Here is a 14,271-nt window from a genome sequence, read left to right on the forward strand (position 1 = left end):
TTTTTTTGTGCCTCCGGTGCAAATGGGACGTGGATTGAAGAATTGAATTGGTACTGGTTCATGTTATTGATTCAAACGGTTCAAATTATTCAATGGACTAGTTTTGTTTAAAGCACGCAAGTTTGAAAGATTTGTTCTTTTGGAAGTAACTAACAAGACTTGTTCATTCGAATCATTGGAAGGCATAATTCGAGTTCAGATATTATTCGAAGACCTAAATACAAATATCATTCACATTCATCCAAATATCCATTCAAATTCAAGAAAAATACATACATCCAAATATCCATTCAAATTCAAGAAAAATGCATACAATTCATTACAAAAATTGAATTACAAAAGATAAGTAAGTGGTCATCCTAAAATCCATTTCCTATGCTAATCTTCAAATTCTTCGACCTTCAAATTTGCTCCATGTGTGAGAATACCATGACATGTCTTAAGCGGTGAACCAAAAAACCGTAGCCCTGCACTAACAACAAAAGGAGACGACGCCATCAAAAGGAAAGGGGCGAGCATAACAGATTTTTCAGATCAGAAAACTCAGAAATTCTAACCGAAAATCGTAACAAACCTGTAACAAACTTCTCCTCCTTCTAGAGCTTCTTCTCCAATCTTCATCATCTCAAAACCCCTTCAATCATGGATCTTGATCCTCTTCGATTCCATCCTCATCGCACAGAAAAAAGACTCAGAAACTGTAACAAACTCAAAAAATATGAACAACCGAATCCTCCATAACCTTCTTCATCCTTAACAATCTGGAATTGTCCTTGGCTCCATCTTCATTCACCATTAACGCGATTCTTCAATTTTCCTTCAACCTTCTTCAATCGACAATCTTCAATCTCGCTCGAACATCAATCACCTTCAATGTAATCATTCACTAGAAATCCAACGGATAAATCGGTAGTAAGAGGGATTCGATAGCAACAAAAAATAACAAACCAGAAAGATCTCCATAACTGCAAGCTTCTATCTGCAGAATCACGACGGAAATTTCTCTTGAATATCTAATCTCTTCAATCTTCATACTCTAATCGTACACAAACTTGCGTATCCGTCACGTTCGTCATCAATCAGCATCACGAATCCGCATTTACAATCAACAACTTCGCTAATAGCAACATCAAAATAAGAGAAGATCGTTGAGAGACGATGAGAGCGACAGATGAAATCGAGAGAGTTTGAGAACTGAGTTCAGATTTTGAGGGAGAGTCGAGAGAGCTTTGAAATAGAGTACGGAGAGAGCGAGAGATTGAGTTGACAGTCTGACACGAGGGGAGAGCTTGACCAGAGGGGCGATATTCGATCGGAGAAAGCTGAGGCTGCCACCGCTGCCGCCGTCGCGGATTCATGAAGAAGAAGAACAAGTCTGATGTTCACGTAAACACAAAACCTAATCCCTTTCCTATTTTCATGTTAACACTAATATGGATTAATTGATAATAATATGATGTTAATTGATTCATGAATCTGCATTAAATGATATTAATCTGATGTGATTAACATAATGCTTAATTTGAAAAAAGGAATAAATCTGAGTGAATAATTGTTGGTGGATCTACTGATCATTGGGCCTTACACGAAATTCCTGTTCTCACCCCATCATGGCCCAAACATCATCCTTTTTTTTGTTAGAATCTCCATAGCATAGAAAAAAATCTGTTTGGGCTTAGGACCCCCATTGTTGAATAAGACATGCTATTTTCTTCCTGAACCCCCTGATCCATTCATGTTTAGAATTAGTTTTTTTCTTCTTAGTTTCTTTGATATCTTGACAGCATGATAAAAGATAATACTAAAACATGTAATCTCTCATTTTTGTGTTAGTCTTTTACGATAGAAAATGCCATGAAAAATATTATGTTTGATTAGTTTGTGTTGCATGATAAAAAATGAATAAAATGTGTTTTCTTTTCTAGTTAGAATTAGATTTTGTTTTCTATTGTTGTTTTAGATGATCAAAAACGTGTATATTTTCCTTGTTAGGATTTAAATGTTTTGTTACATAGTTTAGTTCTAATTCTTAGATGAAATGCCATGAAAAACATTATTCTTGTTAGATTTTATTTTAGAATTCAATTAGATTTTTGTTTCTATAATTTTGCGTGCTAGTCTTGTTTATTTACGAATTTTGTTTCTCATTTTGTTTCATAATACAATTGTGCGACTTTGTTCGCGTTTTCTTGTTATTTCTAATAAGTGTGTTAGCTTGTGCGAGGAACTTTGAGTACGATTTTTTATGGATGCGCTTGGCTTTGTGTCCCGCTTTATTTGAGGGACACGGAATTATTCTCCTGATTGCTTTTCGCTCGTCTCCCTGTGCGAGTCACGATTCATATATGCTTGTTGTTGCTTGCCTGTTGCGACTTTTTCTTGCAGGTGTATTATTCGGATGTGCCGATACACATTCCGAATTGACGCGCGATTTATTTTTGTGTTGTCTCTGCATGATGCTTATGTCATTTGTCAGATTTCTGATGCTTTCGTTGCTTGATGTTAGCTCGTGCACGCGTTCTCTGGGTTTCTTAGTTCTGCTTGCATTGCTAGCTCATTACGGATTTGCTATCCGTTCGGTATTGTCTCCTTGTCCCTTTTACTCTTTCGCGCACCATATGATGCCATGAAAAGTAGGGTAGGCATGCAGCATCATTCTTAACACGAGAAGTCGGGTAGACATTCATCTGGCCAAGCCCTAGAAAGAGGCTCTGTTTTTGTTGGTGTGTTTATGTTTGTGCTTGCAGGAAGTCCTAACAAAGGCCATTGTAAGTCCTCGAGAAGGCAAGCGGAAAGGGTTAGCAATCAACCCTCATAACTTTCAGTCCGTGTCGTTCCTATGCTCACTTTCTGCAAGTTCCGAGCTCTGAACATGTGCCAAAGATCTTCGAGTCAAAAGACCTATACAAGGCAAGCGAAAAGGGTTTAGTAGCCAAACCCCGCGCTTTCTATAGCTCACGTCGCTCGACGTTGATGCTCGGTGTACGCATGCACCGTTTTCCTTTCAGATCTGTGACGGCTTGGTTGCTGAGAGGGACTCGCTCCTCTTGTCTATGGCCCGATCATTTTCGCGAGGTCTGATGCTTGGTTGACTCGGGTGATCCGCTCCCCTTGGCTATGGCGGGACCGCTTTTCTACCACTCGGCCTGCGCTGGTGGTCTTGTTTGCTTTACGAGCGGAGCTTGTTTGTGTGCCATTGTTATGCATTTGTTTTGATCACTACTTCGGTAGTTTGTTTGATTATCGAGCGGAGCTCGATCGTATGCCATATGGTTGTGATGCTTGTTCATTATATTTGTATCTGCTATGTCTGTTAGTATGATATCTTTGTGATGCTTGTTCACTATCTTCTTATCTGCGATGCCTGTTCGTATGATATCTTTGTGATGTCTGTTCACACACTTGCACATGTATGCCTGTTACATGTTTGCGATGTCTGTTCGCATTTTTATTTGTGATACTTGTTCACACTTGACGTGTATTCCTGTTACATGTTTGCCATGCATGTATGCCTGTTACATGTTTGCCATGCATGTATGCCTGTTACGTGTATGTCGTTTATCTGCTATGCCTGTTAGTATGATATCACTTGTGATGCTTGTTCACGCACTCACATTCATGTATGCCTGTTACATGTTTATCTTTCTATCTACGATGCCCGTTCGTATGATATATTTGCGATGCATGTTCGCCTGTTCTTATTTGTGATGCCTGTTCACATGCCATGTTTGCTAGGATCTTTGTGATGCTCCTTGTTTGCATGCTCCTTTAGGGTGCTCGGTTCCGTTTCTCTAGGAGACGCGAATCGAGATAGAAACAGAAACTTTTGGGCCGAACTACGGCCTCTGATTTCTCCATTGCACGTTGGAGGTACGTAGGCACAGGGTACGAACACCCTAGCAAGCGAACTTTTCTTTTTTTTTGTTTTGTTCGACTTTTTCCTTTATCTTGTTTGCCTACTATTTGTATGTTCATGTTATCTGTTTATCCTTCCATTGCATATTTCCCTTAGCACATTGCATGATACACACACACACACCCTTAGATTATAAATTAGCAAAAGTGGATACTGTGGGGTACCACAGGCGTGAGGGGTGCTAGTACCTTCCCCTTGCGCAACCGACTCCCTTACCTGTTTTCTGAGACCTGTGCTTGTTTGTTTAGTTTTCTACGATATTTTCCATTCCTTAGCATAAGATAAATATATGTTCGATGGCGACTTCATTGTTTTGTTTCGATGAGTTTTCCAGTTGCTTCAATATGCCCTCTCTCTCTCTCTCTCTCTCTCTCTCTCTCTCTCTCTCTCTCTCTCTCTCTCTCTCTCTCTCTCTCTCTCTCTATATATATATATATATATATATATATATATATATATATATATATATATATATATCGTACCAAATGAGAACTGAAAACTTTTAATAATAATCATATGGTATGAGAATGTCATATATATAAATCTTTTTTTACACAATATATATGACATTCTCATACCATATGATTATTATTAAAAGTTTTCAGTTCTCATTTGGTACGATATATATATATATATATATATATATATATATATATATATATATATATATATATATATATATATTTTATTCTTAAAAAACTATTATAATTGAACTATACTATTAAAAAATTTCATATGTAATAGTTGAAGTTGGAAATTGAATCTAATTTTTATAGAGTAATTTATGTATATATTTTTGTAATTTATGTATTTTTTTAATAAAATTTTACAATAAATTTATATATGATTAATTTTTTTATTATTTTGAATATTAGATTATAGGTTTGATTTTAATCTCCATGTTGAATTTGCATGAGCATATTTTACAAAGTTTATTATATTTTGATGGGGTGTTGTCATACATTTTATGTTTGTAAAAAAATGCAAATACGATCTAATAGGAAGGTTTTAGATTTGTAATTTAACGAGGAGTTGTCATACATCGTAGGTTGTAAAAAAATGTAAATATGATATAATAAGAAAATTTTAAAACTAAAATTTGACAGGGAGATGTCATACATATTAAATTTGGAAAATGGGCTAATATCTAAAATATGTTTAATAAATTTATAGAATTAACTCGGATTCAACTAGGGTTTGTTAACTCATTTGAATTCACAGGTATATGTGAACGTATCTATGAGATATCGGCGGTAGACTGTGAATTTTGATGTCCATCTTTTAAATCTATGTTTCGCTACTGTTTAATATAATTGAAGTTAGAGAATCGGTTGTTAGAGAATCGGTTGTTAGAGAATCGGTTGTACAATTTATTATAAGTATGAATCAATGCTTAAAAAGCAAATGCATATCATTAGCCTATATTTATAACTATGTGAATGTAAACCACTTGAAGAATGAATTGATACTTTATAAATGATGGTCTGATAGACTTGTTATATGAACTCAGACGGGACCCGTGCGATAGCACGGATTTTTTTTACTAGTTTATAGTGAATAACTTGGATAACTTTATTGTACTTATGACTTTGATAACTTTACTTAATATGATAAGTAAATAAATAATTAATGTATATTGTATTGATATGAGAAAATGATTTTTAAACGAAAGTCACCAAAATTATGCTAATACAAAGTCACTCAAACTTGTCCTAATTTACATGTCATCAATGTCCTAATTTACATGTCATTAAAGCCTCATAAAGCTATAAGGAGATATTTTAAATGTATGATATGAACATCCCAACAAAATGCACTCTTGTTAATTTTATTTTAAAATAAAATTAATTGTTATTTATTGATTGTGAGAATTTCAAAAGTTGGAAGACTCTGGTCGAAAATCAAACTGGCAGAAAGGTCAAGAGGTTGAGAACCGATAATGGCCTTGAATTTTGCAATGAGGCGTTCGGCAACTTTTGTGTTACCTCTAGTATTGCAAGGCACATAACTACTGCATGTACTCCACAAAAAAATGGTTTGGCTGAAAGGTTCAATCAAACTATTTTGGAGAGAGTTAAATGCATGTTGACTAGTGTTGGGTTAAAGAAGGTGTTTTGGGCTGAGGTTGTTTTGACAGCAACATATCTGATAAACAGATGTCATTCGACTGCGTTAGATATGAAGACACCTAAAGAAGTTTGGTCAGGACACCCACCAGATCTCGACAAATTGAGAGTATTTGGCTGCATAGCCAATGCTCAATTAGGCAAGACAAGGTCGAACCTAGAGCTCTGAAATGCATGTTCATGGGATACCCTGAAGGAGTCAAAGCTTATAGGCTATGGTGCCTAGATCCAGGTCACAAGAAGAGTATCACCAATCGAGATGTAGTTTTCAATGAAGCTGAAATGACTTTTAAGAAAACCGATGATGTTTGTCGAAGTGCAGAAATATCTGAAGAAGAGATGGAACAGGTAGAGATTCCTATTGAGGTGGAGCATGTTGATGTTGAATTGCATATCCCAGATGAATTCGAAGAAGAAGCAGAAAATGTTGAGGAAGTTGAGGAAACTATCGATGACTACCTATTATCAAGAGATAGGTATAGAAAAGTCATCAAGCCACCTTAGAGACTTGGGTATGCAGATCTTGTATCCAATGCCTTAATCTCTGCAAGTGAGGTTCTAGAAGAAGAACCTAGAGACTATAAGGAAGTTAGGAGGAATCGAAATGAGATTGAATGGTTGAAGGCCATGAATGATGAGATGAAATCTCTTCATGGTAATCACACTTGGGAATTGATCAAGAAACCTGCTTGTGAAAGGTTAGTCAGCTGTAAATGGATTTTCAAAGTTAATGAAGGAATTGAATGTTGGTCGCAAGGGGTTTCACTTAGAAAGAAGGTGTCGACTTTAATGATGTGTTTTCTCCTGTTGTGAAGCATATGTCCATTCGGATGTTGCTTACCATGGTGGAACAGTTCAATCTTGAACTGAAACAGATGGATGTGAATATTGTATTCTTGTATGGTGATCAAGATGAAATGATCCTGATGAGGAAACCTGAAGGGTATGTCAAAAGGGAGAAGGAAGATTATGTGCGCAAGCTAAACAGATCTTTATATGGGCGGAAACAATCTCCTCGACAGTGGAATAGGAGATTCGACAAGTTCATGGCACACATAAGTTTCGTTAGAAGCCAATTCGACAAGTTCATTTATCATTTTATTGCTTTATGTGGATGATATTCTCATAGCAAGCAACAATGTCAAAGATATAATGAGGGTAAAGGCTGAACTCAATAAGGAGCTCGATATGAAGGGTCTGGGAGCTGCATCTGGGATTCTTGGGATTGACATTTGAAGAGATATAAAACAATTGAAATTATGCTTATCTCAAGAGGCATACCTACAAAAGATTCTCGAAAAGTTTGGTATGTTGAATTCAAAGTCTGTTGTGACTCTGACAAACCCTCAATTCAAGCTAAGTATAGATCAGTGTCCCAGTACTAATGTGGAAAGAGCTTATATGAATAGCATCTCATTTGCTAATATAGTATGTTCTTTGATGTATGATATGGTCTGTACTAGACCCGGCATATCATAAGCAATAAATCTTGTAAGCAGGTACATGGAGAATCTTGGAAATGCTCACTGGCAAACATTAAAGTGGATTCTAAGGTACATAAATGAGTCTTTAAACAGAGTCCTAATTTATGGTGGATCCTTAGGTGAAGATATTAAAGTAGTAATTTAAGGATATATGGACTCTGATTATGTTTTCATTATGTTTGGCACAACTATTAGTTGGAAAGAAACACTTCAAAAGGTTGTTGCTTTATCAACCACTGAAGCCAAATATATTTCCCTCATTGAAGCTGTGAAAGAAGCATTGTGGCTTGAACGCTTTGCGAAGGAGCAGAAACTTCAATGTCGAGGTATCACTGTTAAATGTGATAGTCGGAGTGTTATACACCTGTTGAAGAACTCAGCATATCATGAGCAAGCCAAGCACATCGATCTGAGATTGCATTTCATCAAAGGAGTAATCGAGCGTGGAGAAGTCTAAGTGCTGAAGGTTTCGACAGATCACAATGTTGCTTATATGATCCCCAAGACATTGCCGAGCTGCAAGTTTTTCCACAGTATGCAGTTGATAAAGTTGCATGAAGAAAGCTAGTTTGGTCTTTGATACTATAGAGTTTGTTCCAAGATGGAGATTTGTGAGAATTGGATCGAACTTTATTATGTCGAAGGGGAGCTTCTAGTTCGACAGAGAATATGCATGAGGTTGAAGCTTGCTCGCTTGCTGCTATCGATGACCTATATATTGTAGTTGAAGTGTGTTCTAGTATGTGGGTGTCGTAATGCTAGGGTTATTAGTATTTCGAAATGGGCTTGTTTGTTATGTCCAATTTTTTAAGTTAGCTTATAATGGGTATTTGTGAAAAAGCCCATTAGTTTAGTATGTTAGGTTTATTATAAATAGCATAGTAGTCTCTCATCATTGCATACGGAAAATCCTAATTTAGGGTGAGAGGTTTATTTGTTATTTTTGTAACACTTGTAATCTTGATTCAAAGATAAAGTAAAGAATAATAGTTATAACTAATTCCTTGTTGTTCTTCTTGCTTCCCATTGTGTTCCCTATTATACTATGTTCTTGACATCATTTTCAAAACATTAATCTTAAAGTATAAATAGTGTTTTTCTTCATACCTTAAAGTAGGGGTGAGAATAGGCCATGCCGACTAATAGGGGCCTACGACCTAACTTACATAGGTCTAGACCAGGACATGCTTTTTTTAAAGTAGAAAAGGCTTAGGCTTTTTTAAAAGCCTATTTAGTTAAAAAGGCTAGGTCACATGCCATATAAAAGCCTTTTAAGCCTATTAGGCTGACCTATTTAAATAAATTAATTATTATTATATTTTATTTGTACTTTGAAATAGAATACAAAAATAAAGTTTAGTTATCTTGAAGAACTTTTGAAGATAAGTTGAAAAAAACTTATGAGTAATGTCTCAAGTTGTTTTCATGAGTTATTTTAAACAAATATTATCACAAAATTTATGTTAATAGGTAAATTTGAATAAGTAAATGCAAATAAGCACTTAGTCATATTGATATTTTAATTTGTTAGCCTATTTAAATATTAGTTGAATTACTTACTTATAAATATTTAAATTAAATAGGCTTTATGTAGGCTAATAGGTCAAACAGACCTTCGAAAAGACCATATTCAAACCTAACAAATACATATGATAACCCACAGGCCAGATTTAAACTTTGTCATTTTTAACAGGCCAAGCTCAAACTTGACAAAGTCTAACTCAGCCTAAACTCACCCCTACTTAAAAGACATGTCTTTCTTCACTGCATAAGATCACAAGCACCTTGCTCAGTTAAATTGTCTTATATGACATTATCAAACTACATTTATTTTCTAAACCCTATTGATCCGCTGTCGCGCGCGGATCAAAAACGAGTATTTTGTAAAACGGTAGTTTAGCGGTAACGACAACTCGAATATCGTTCTCACAAGGATTCTTATTCTTATTAACTAATTACAGTAACGATTAATGGGGGGGGTTGGTTCAGATTTCGATTAAACAAAATAGTGAAAATAAGTGATTATCAAAATAAGCTGAAATGATTAATCTACTGTTTTGGCTTCCTAACTTATCATCGATCCAAATAATTTCCAACTCACAAGCGGATTCTATTCCCTTTTCGATTATAAAAAGAATTATACAAGCGCAATTGAAATTATGTGATGTATGTTCCTAATTCCCGAATTAAGCAAACAGATTATATATAGCAATCGTGAATTAAGCAAACACGACAAACATACGCGGATTAAGCAAACGCGATTAAAGTATAGGAACATACAACCATCGAAATAAATCAATCTAACCTTGGATAATATCGAATTAAGCAAACAACATATCAAAGATTAGAATTGAAAGGAAATAGATTAATTGGAAAATATAAGAACCTCAAAGTATCGGCGGAAACCGTTTACAGCAGATTAACCTCTAGGAATTAGTTCTTCATGATCAAACGTACAAGCTCTTCCAAAAATGTGAAATGGTGATCCATGGTGAACAGTACCGCGGCTGCTACCCTAAGGGGAAAGAGTGCAACCCGTTTTACAATCTAACTGGGTCAAACATACGACCCAGGCCCAAAACTAAATGACCCGAAACTTAACTAAAACTAGTGCTGCAACTTCAACAAATTTTCTGGCCCTTCTACAGTCCGATTCTGACTTCGGCTCCAACATAAGAATTGTAGCTCTTTCTCTTAGCTTTCCGGCAATTTTTAGAACGCCTCAATCGGACTCCTGGAACTCTAGATATGATCGTTTCCGTGCAGACTGTTAAAGCTGAAAATTAAATACGAAAATCAAATAACAATAAAAATAAATTAAAATATAAAAACATTATAAAATACAAAAATAAGACAAGCAAACCATGGAAATGTATAAGTACAACCGTAGAGGAATGTGCATCAAAATGCACTGATCAAATTCCCCCACACTTGAACTTTTGCACTCCGAGCAAAATGAAAAACAAAACAAAGAAAGCAGGAATACATCAACAGTTACTCATCCTAGGCTACCAATCTTCTTCGGGTAAGTTTGCATCGCCAGGTACTAATCTTGCACACTAAGGACATCGTAAGAATACTAACCACAGATATGCAGACATAAGCCTCCTAAATACACAAACCAATTCAAATCATATTATTATACCATAGCCTAACTTACTCATCCTTTTTGCTCTTTTTCATTCAGGCGCAATCACATTAAGCCCGTTATCTCCACACACTTATAGCAGGACGACCGGTTAGTGACTCTGATCCTTTTTCACGGGATTCCGGTACTTGCATGGCATAACCCTTTGCTTACTCAGATGTAGTTGCGGGGGATCGGACCGTAATCCTCCCTACCAAGTTCAGCACCAGAAACCGCTGAACCAACTAACAAAGAGTTTTGAAAACTTTTTTTTTTGAAGATTACACAACCGTTGGGTTAAGTGACCGGGTGAGGATCACCAAACTTAGAAGGTGTATTACCTTTTTCTTTTCTCTTTTTTTCTTTTCTTTTCGGAACATTCACTTATATTCATCGGCTTCTTGCGTAAAGTGTGTGAGAGATGGTGCCGACTGCTGAAATAAACTACTCAAGAGCTGTCAGAGAATGAGAATTTAAGGCTAAAACATAATAAAAAATTCAAATCGATTTCCATATGCAGGAGACTTACGGTGTTAGAACGATACCGATCTTGTGAATTTTTCCCACGTCTCCGCAAACTCGACTCAAATCAGTCTATAGCCTAAAACTTTCAAGAAGATGCATTTTTTATTGGTTGAAATTAAAACAAAAACAAAAAAAAAATTGAAAGAAAACAAAACAAATAAATGATTCTCTCCCCCACACTTAAGACATACATTGTCCTCAATGAAAGAACATTAATATAAAATAAGAGTGAGAGAAAGGAAAGAACACACCCGAGTAGTCAAGGAGGATAAGTAATCACATAAGCTGCCTTTTAAGCCTATTAGGCTGACCTATTTAAATAAATTAATTATTATTATATTTTATTTGTACTTTGAAATAGAATACAAAAATAAAGTTTAGTTATCTTGAAGAACTTTTGAAGATAAGTTGAAAAAAACTTATGAGTAATGTCTAGTTGTTTTCATGAGTTATTTTAAACAAATATTATCACAAAATTTATGTTAATAGGTAAATTTGAATAAGTAAATGCAAATAAGCACTTAGTCATATTGATATTTTAATTTGTTAGCCTATTTAAATATTAGTTGAATTACTTACTTATAAATATTTAAATTAAATAGGCTTTATGTAGGCTAATAGGTCAAACAGACCTTCGAAAAGACCATATTCAAACCTAACAAATACATATGATAACCCACGGGCCAGATTTAAACTTTGTCATTTTTAACAGGCCAAGCTCAAACTTGACAAAGTCTAACTCAGCCTAAACTCACCCCTACTTAAAAGACATGTCTTTCTTCACTGCATAAGATCACAAGCACCTTGCTCAGTTAAATTGTCTTATATGACATTATCAAACTACATTTATTTTCTAAACCCTATCTCTATTATTGTTTAGGAAATACTTCATAACATGTACAAGAAAAAAATTAAGGGTTTATTTAAATAAGTTTTAGTTCTTAATTTTAAAAAATTATTTTGTAAACCAATTCAAAATAAGAGTTTTGAAAAAAGAATATATGTTTAGTAAAATTACTTTTAAATTTTTTCAAAAATTTTACAATTTTATAAATTTGTCATTTTCTTTATTTTTTATTTTTCCTAATTTTCAAAATTAAAAATTCAAAGCTGAAACTTCTAAAATCAATTTTAGTTTTTTAGTTTTTAAAACTCTCAAATAAAAAATAATTTTATAAAATAATTATGTAAATTTAAACTAACAAATAAATTTTATTGTTTTCAAATTTTAAAAAAAAATACAAAACCAAATCAAGCAGACCCTAAGGCTTTGTTTGCGAGTTTGGAGGGGAAGACTTTCGAAAATGAAAATTTAAAAAAAAATGTAGAAAAATATTTGACATTTTTTGAAAAAATAATTTTGTTTAGAATGATAAAAGAGTCATTATCATTACTAAATTTTTAATTTTCATAATACTATAACAACCTAAAAGATATTTGGAAAATTTATGTAAGCCCTCCAAAACCTTTCAAAAACCTCAGTCAATACAATTTTTGAGTTCCTCCATTTTAGAGGGTTTTTGATGTTATAAATAAAATCAAACCCTTTAAAACCCTCCTTTTCAAAATCTTTCTATTCTTTTCACCAAATCCTTCTTATTTTCCAAAGCCCTCCCCTCCAAACTCGCAAACAAAGTCTAAAAGTTTTTTAAAAAATAATGTTGAAATGACTTATGATGTACTCCCTCCGTCCCATAATGAGTTACCCATTTGGAATAAAATGGTCTCCCAAAATGAATGACTCATTTCAATTTCCAATACACTTTTTCTAATTTTACCCTCTAATTAATAAAAGTTTCACCTTTTTCAATACATGATAAGGGAACTAAAGTAAAAACGATATTCTCTCTCTTACTTTTATATCATTTTCTTAATCTGTGTGAAATGGTATGTTGGGTCACTTATTATGGGGCGGAGGGAGTAGTAGAGTTGGATTAACTCTTTTCTTATTGTATATTATCTTTTACCTTATCTTTGAAATGGAATGAATTAAAACTGAGAAAGTTTGAGATTACGGATGGTAAAGCGAGTCTAACTCGTCGAACATATATCATTTGCTTGTTTTTTTCTAGATAGCTTAAAGTTTTTGACTCACACCTTTGAAATTGAATTGATTGACTTTTATACGAAAAAAGTATGGTGCTTTAGAGACAATTATGTCTGTCTGATCAATCGCGTGTGCAGAAAATGCTGATGAAATATTAATTTTTGCACAATGTTCAACTATTCTTGTTCACCTTTTCACTTAGAATGGAATTTTGAGTAGGACCAAACATGGTGTTTATCTCAGTCCTTAAAACTTGAACTTGAGATTCGACTTGTAAAATTATGGGAGTAGAGGTTCGAAAGTCATGGCCATTGAGTTTAATGATATTATTTACTAGTATTTTTTTATTGGTGTTTTTCTTTTCACCACAATGTTCTCTTATTAAGCTCTTGGTTTTGTTGATGAAGCGCGTGTATTTTAGCTTTTACTATTTTAACTTTCACAAAAATCATTAAATGATTAGTTAATTTTAAACTTTTTTTTGGAATAAACGCAATTGGTAGATATTATATTGACATTAGAAAAATAGTTTAAAGATCTCATAAAAACAAAAATTAAATATCAAAAATAATTATTATATAATATAACTCTAATTTTTCTCACAGTAAATTCTTATTCGTTTCATCTAATACAATAATACTCCCTCCGTTTTTTATTATAAGTCGCTTTGAAAAAAACGTCGCTTTACAATTCCAATGAATAGTTAATGATATTTTTCCTATTAAATATTTATTATTCTTTCTCCTTTCAATTATATAAATTTATCTTCTCTATGTCATTAGTGAAAAACAATTTTGTAAAAACCTTCATAATTTCTCATTCTCATACAATAATTATTATTTTTCTTAATACATGTGAAAAGTCTAAAACGACTTATAATAAAAAACAGAGGTAGTATATAATATTATAAAATAAAAAAAATACTAATTACGAGCTTTGTAAATATATAGTTAAAAAAAACTATAAGCTTTGTAAATTTCAAAAATTATGATTTACTTTGTTTAATATTTGGTTATAATTGATATTTCTAAATTTGTAGGATAATG

General features: G+C 33.7%; 1 long non-coding RNA gene across 2 annotated transcripts; it reads right to left on the reverse strand.

The window, feature by feature from the left end:
• Positions 1–227: 227 nt before the first annotated feature.
• On the reverse strand, positions 228–1,475 carry LOC131623807 (uncharacterized). Of its 2 annotated transcripts, none has more exons than XR_009290310.1 (2): positions 575–1,475; positions 228–467 (listed from the first exon to the last, which is right to left on the reverse strand). It is a non-coding gene; the product is annotated as an uncharacterized LOC131623807 (long non-coding RNA). The 2 variants fall into 2 exon arrangements; XR_009290311.1 differs by having other exon boundaries at positions 228–472.
• Positions 1,476–14,271: the final 12,796 nt, after the last annotated feature.

The sequence above is a fragment of the Vicia villosa genome, unplaced genomic scaffold (genome assembly GCF_029867415.1).
Source record: "Vicia villosa cultivar HV-30 ecotype Madison, WI unplaced genomic scaffold, Vvil1.0 ctg.000081F_1_1, whole genome shotgun sequence".
Classification (NCBI taxonomy): Eukaryota; Viridiplantae; Streptophyta; class Magnoliopsida; order Fabales; family Fabaceae; genus Vicia; species Vicia villosa.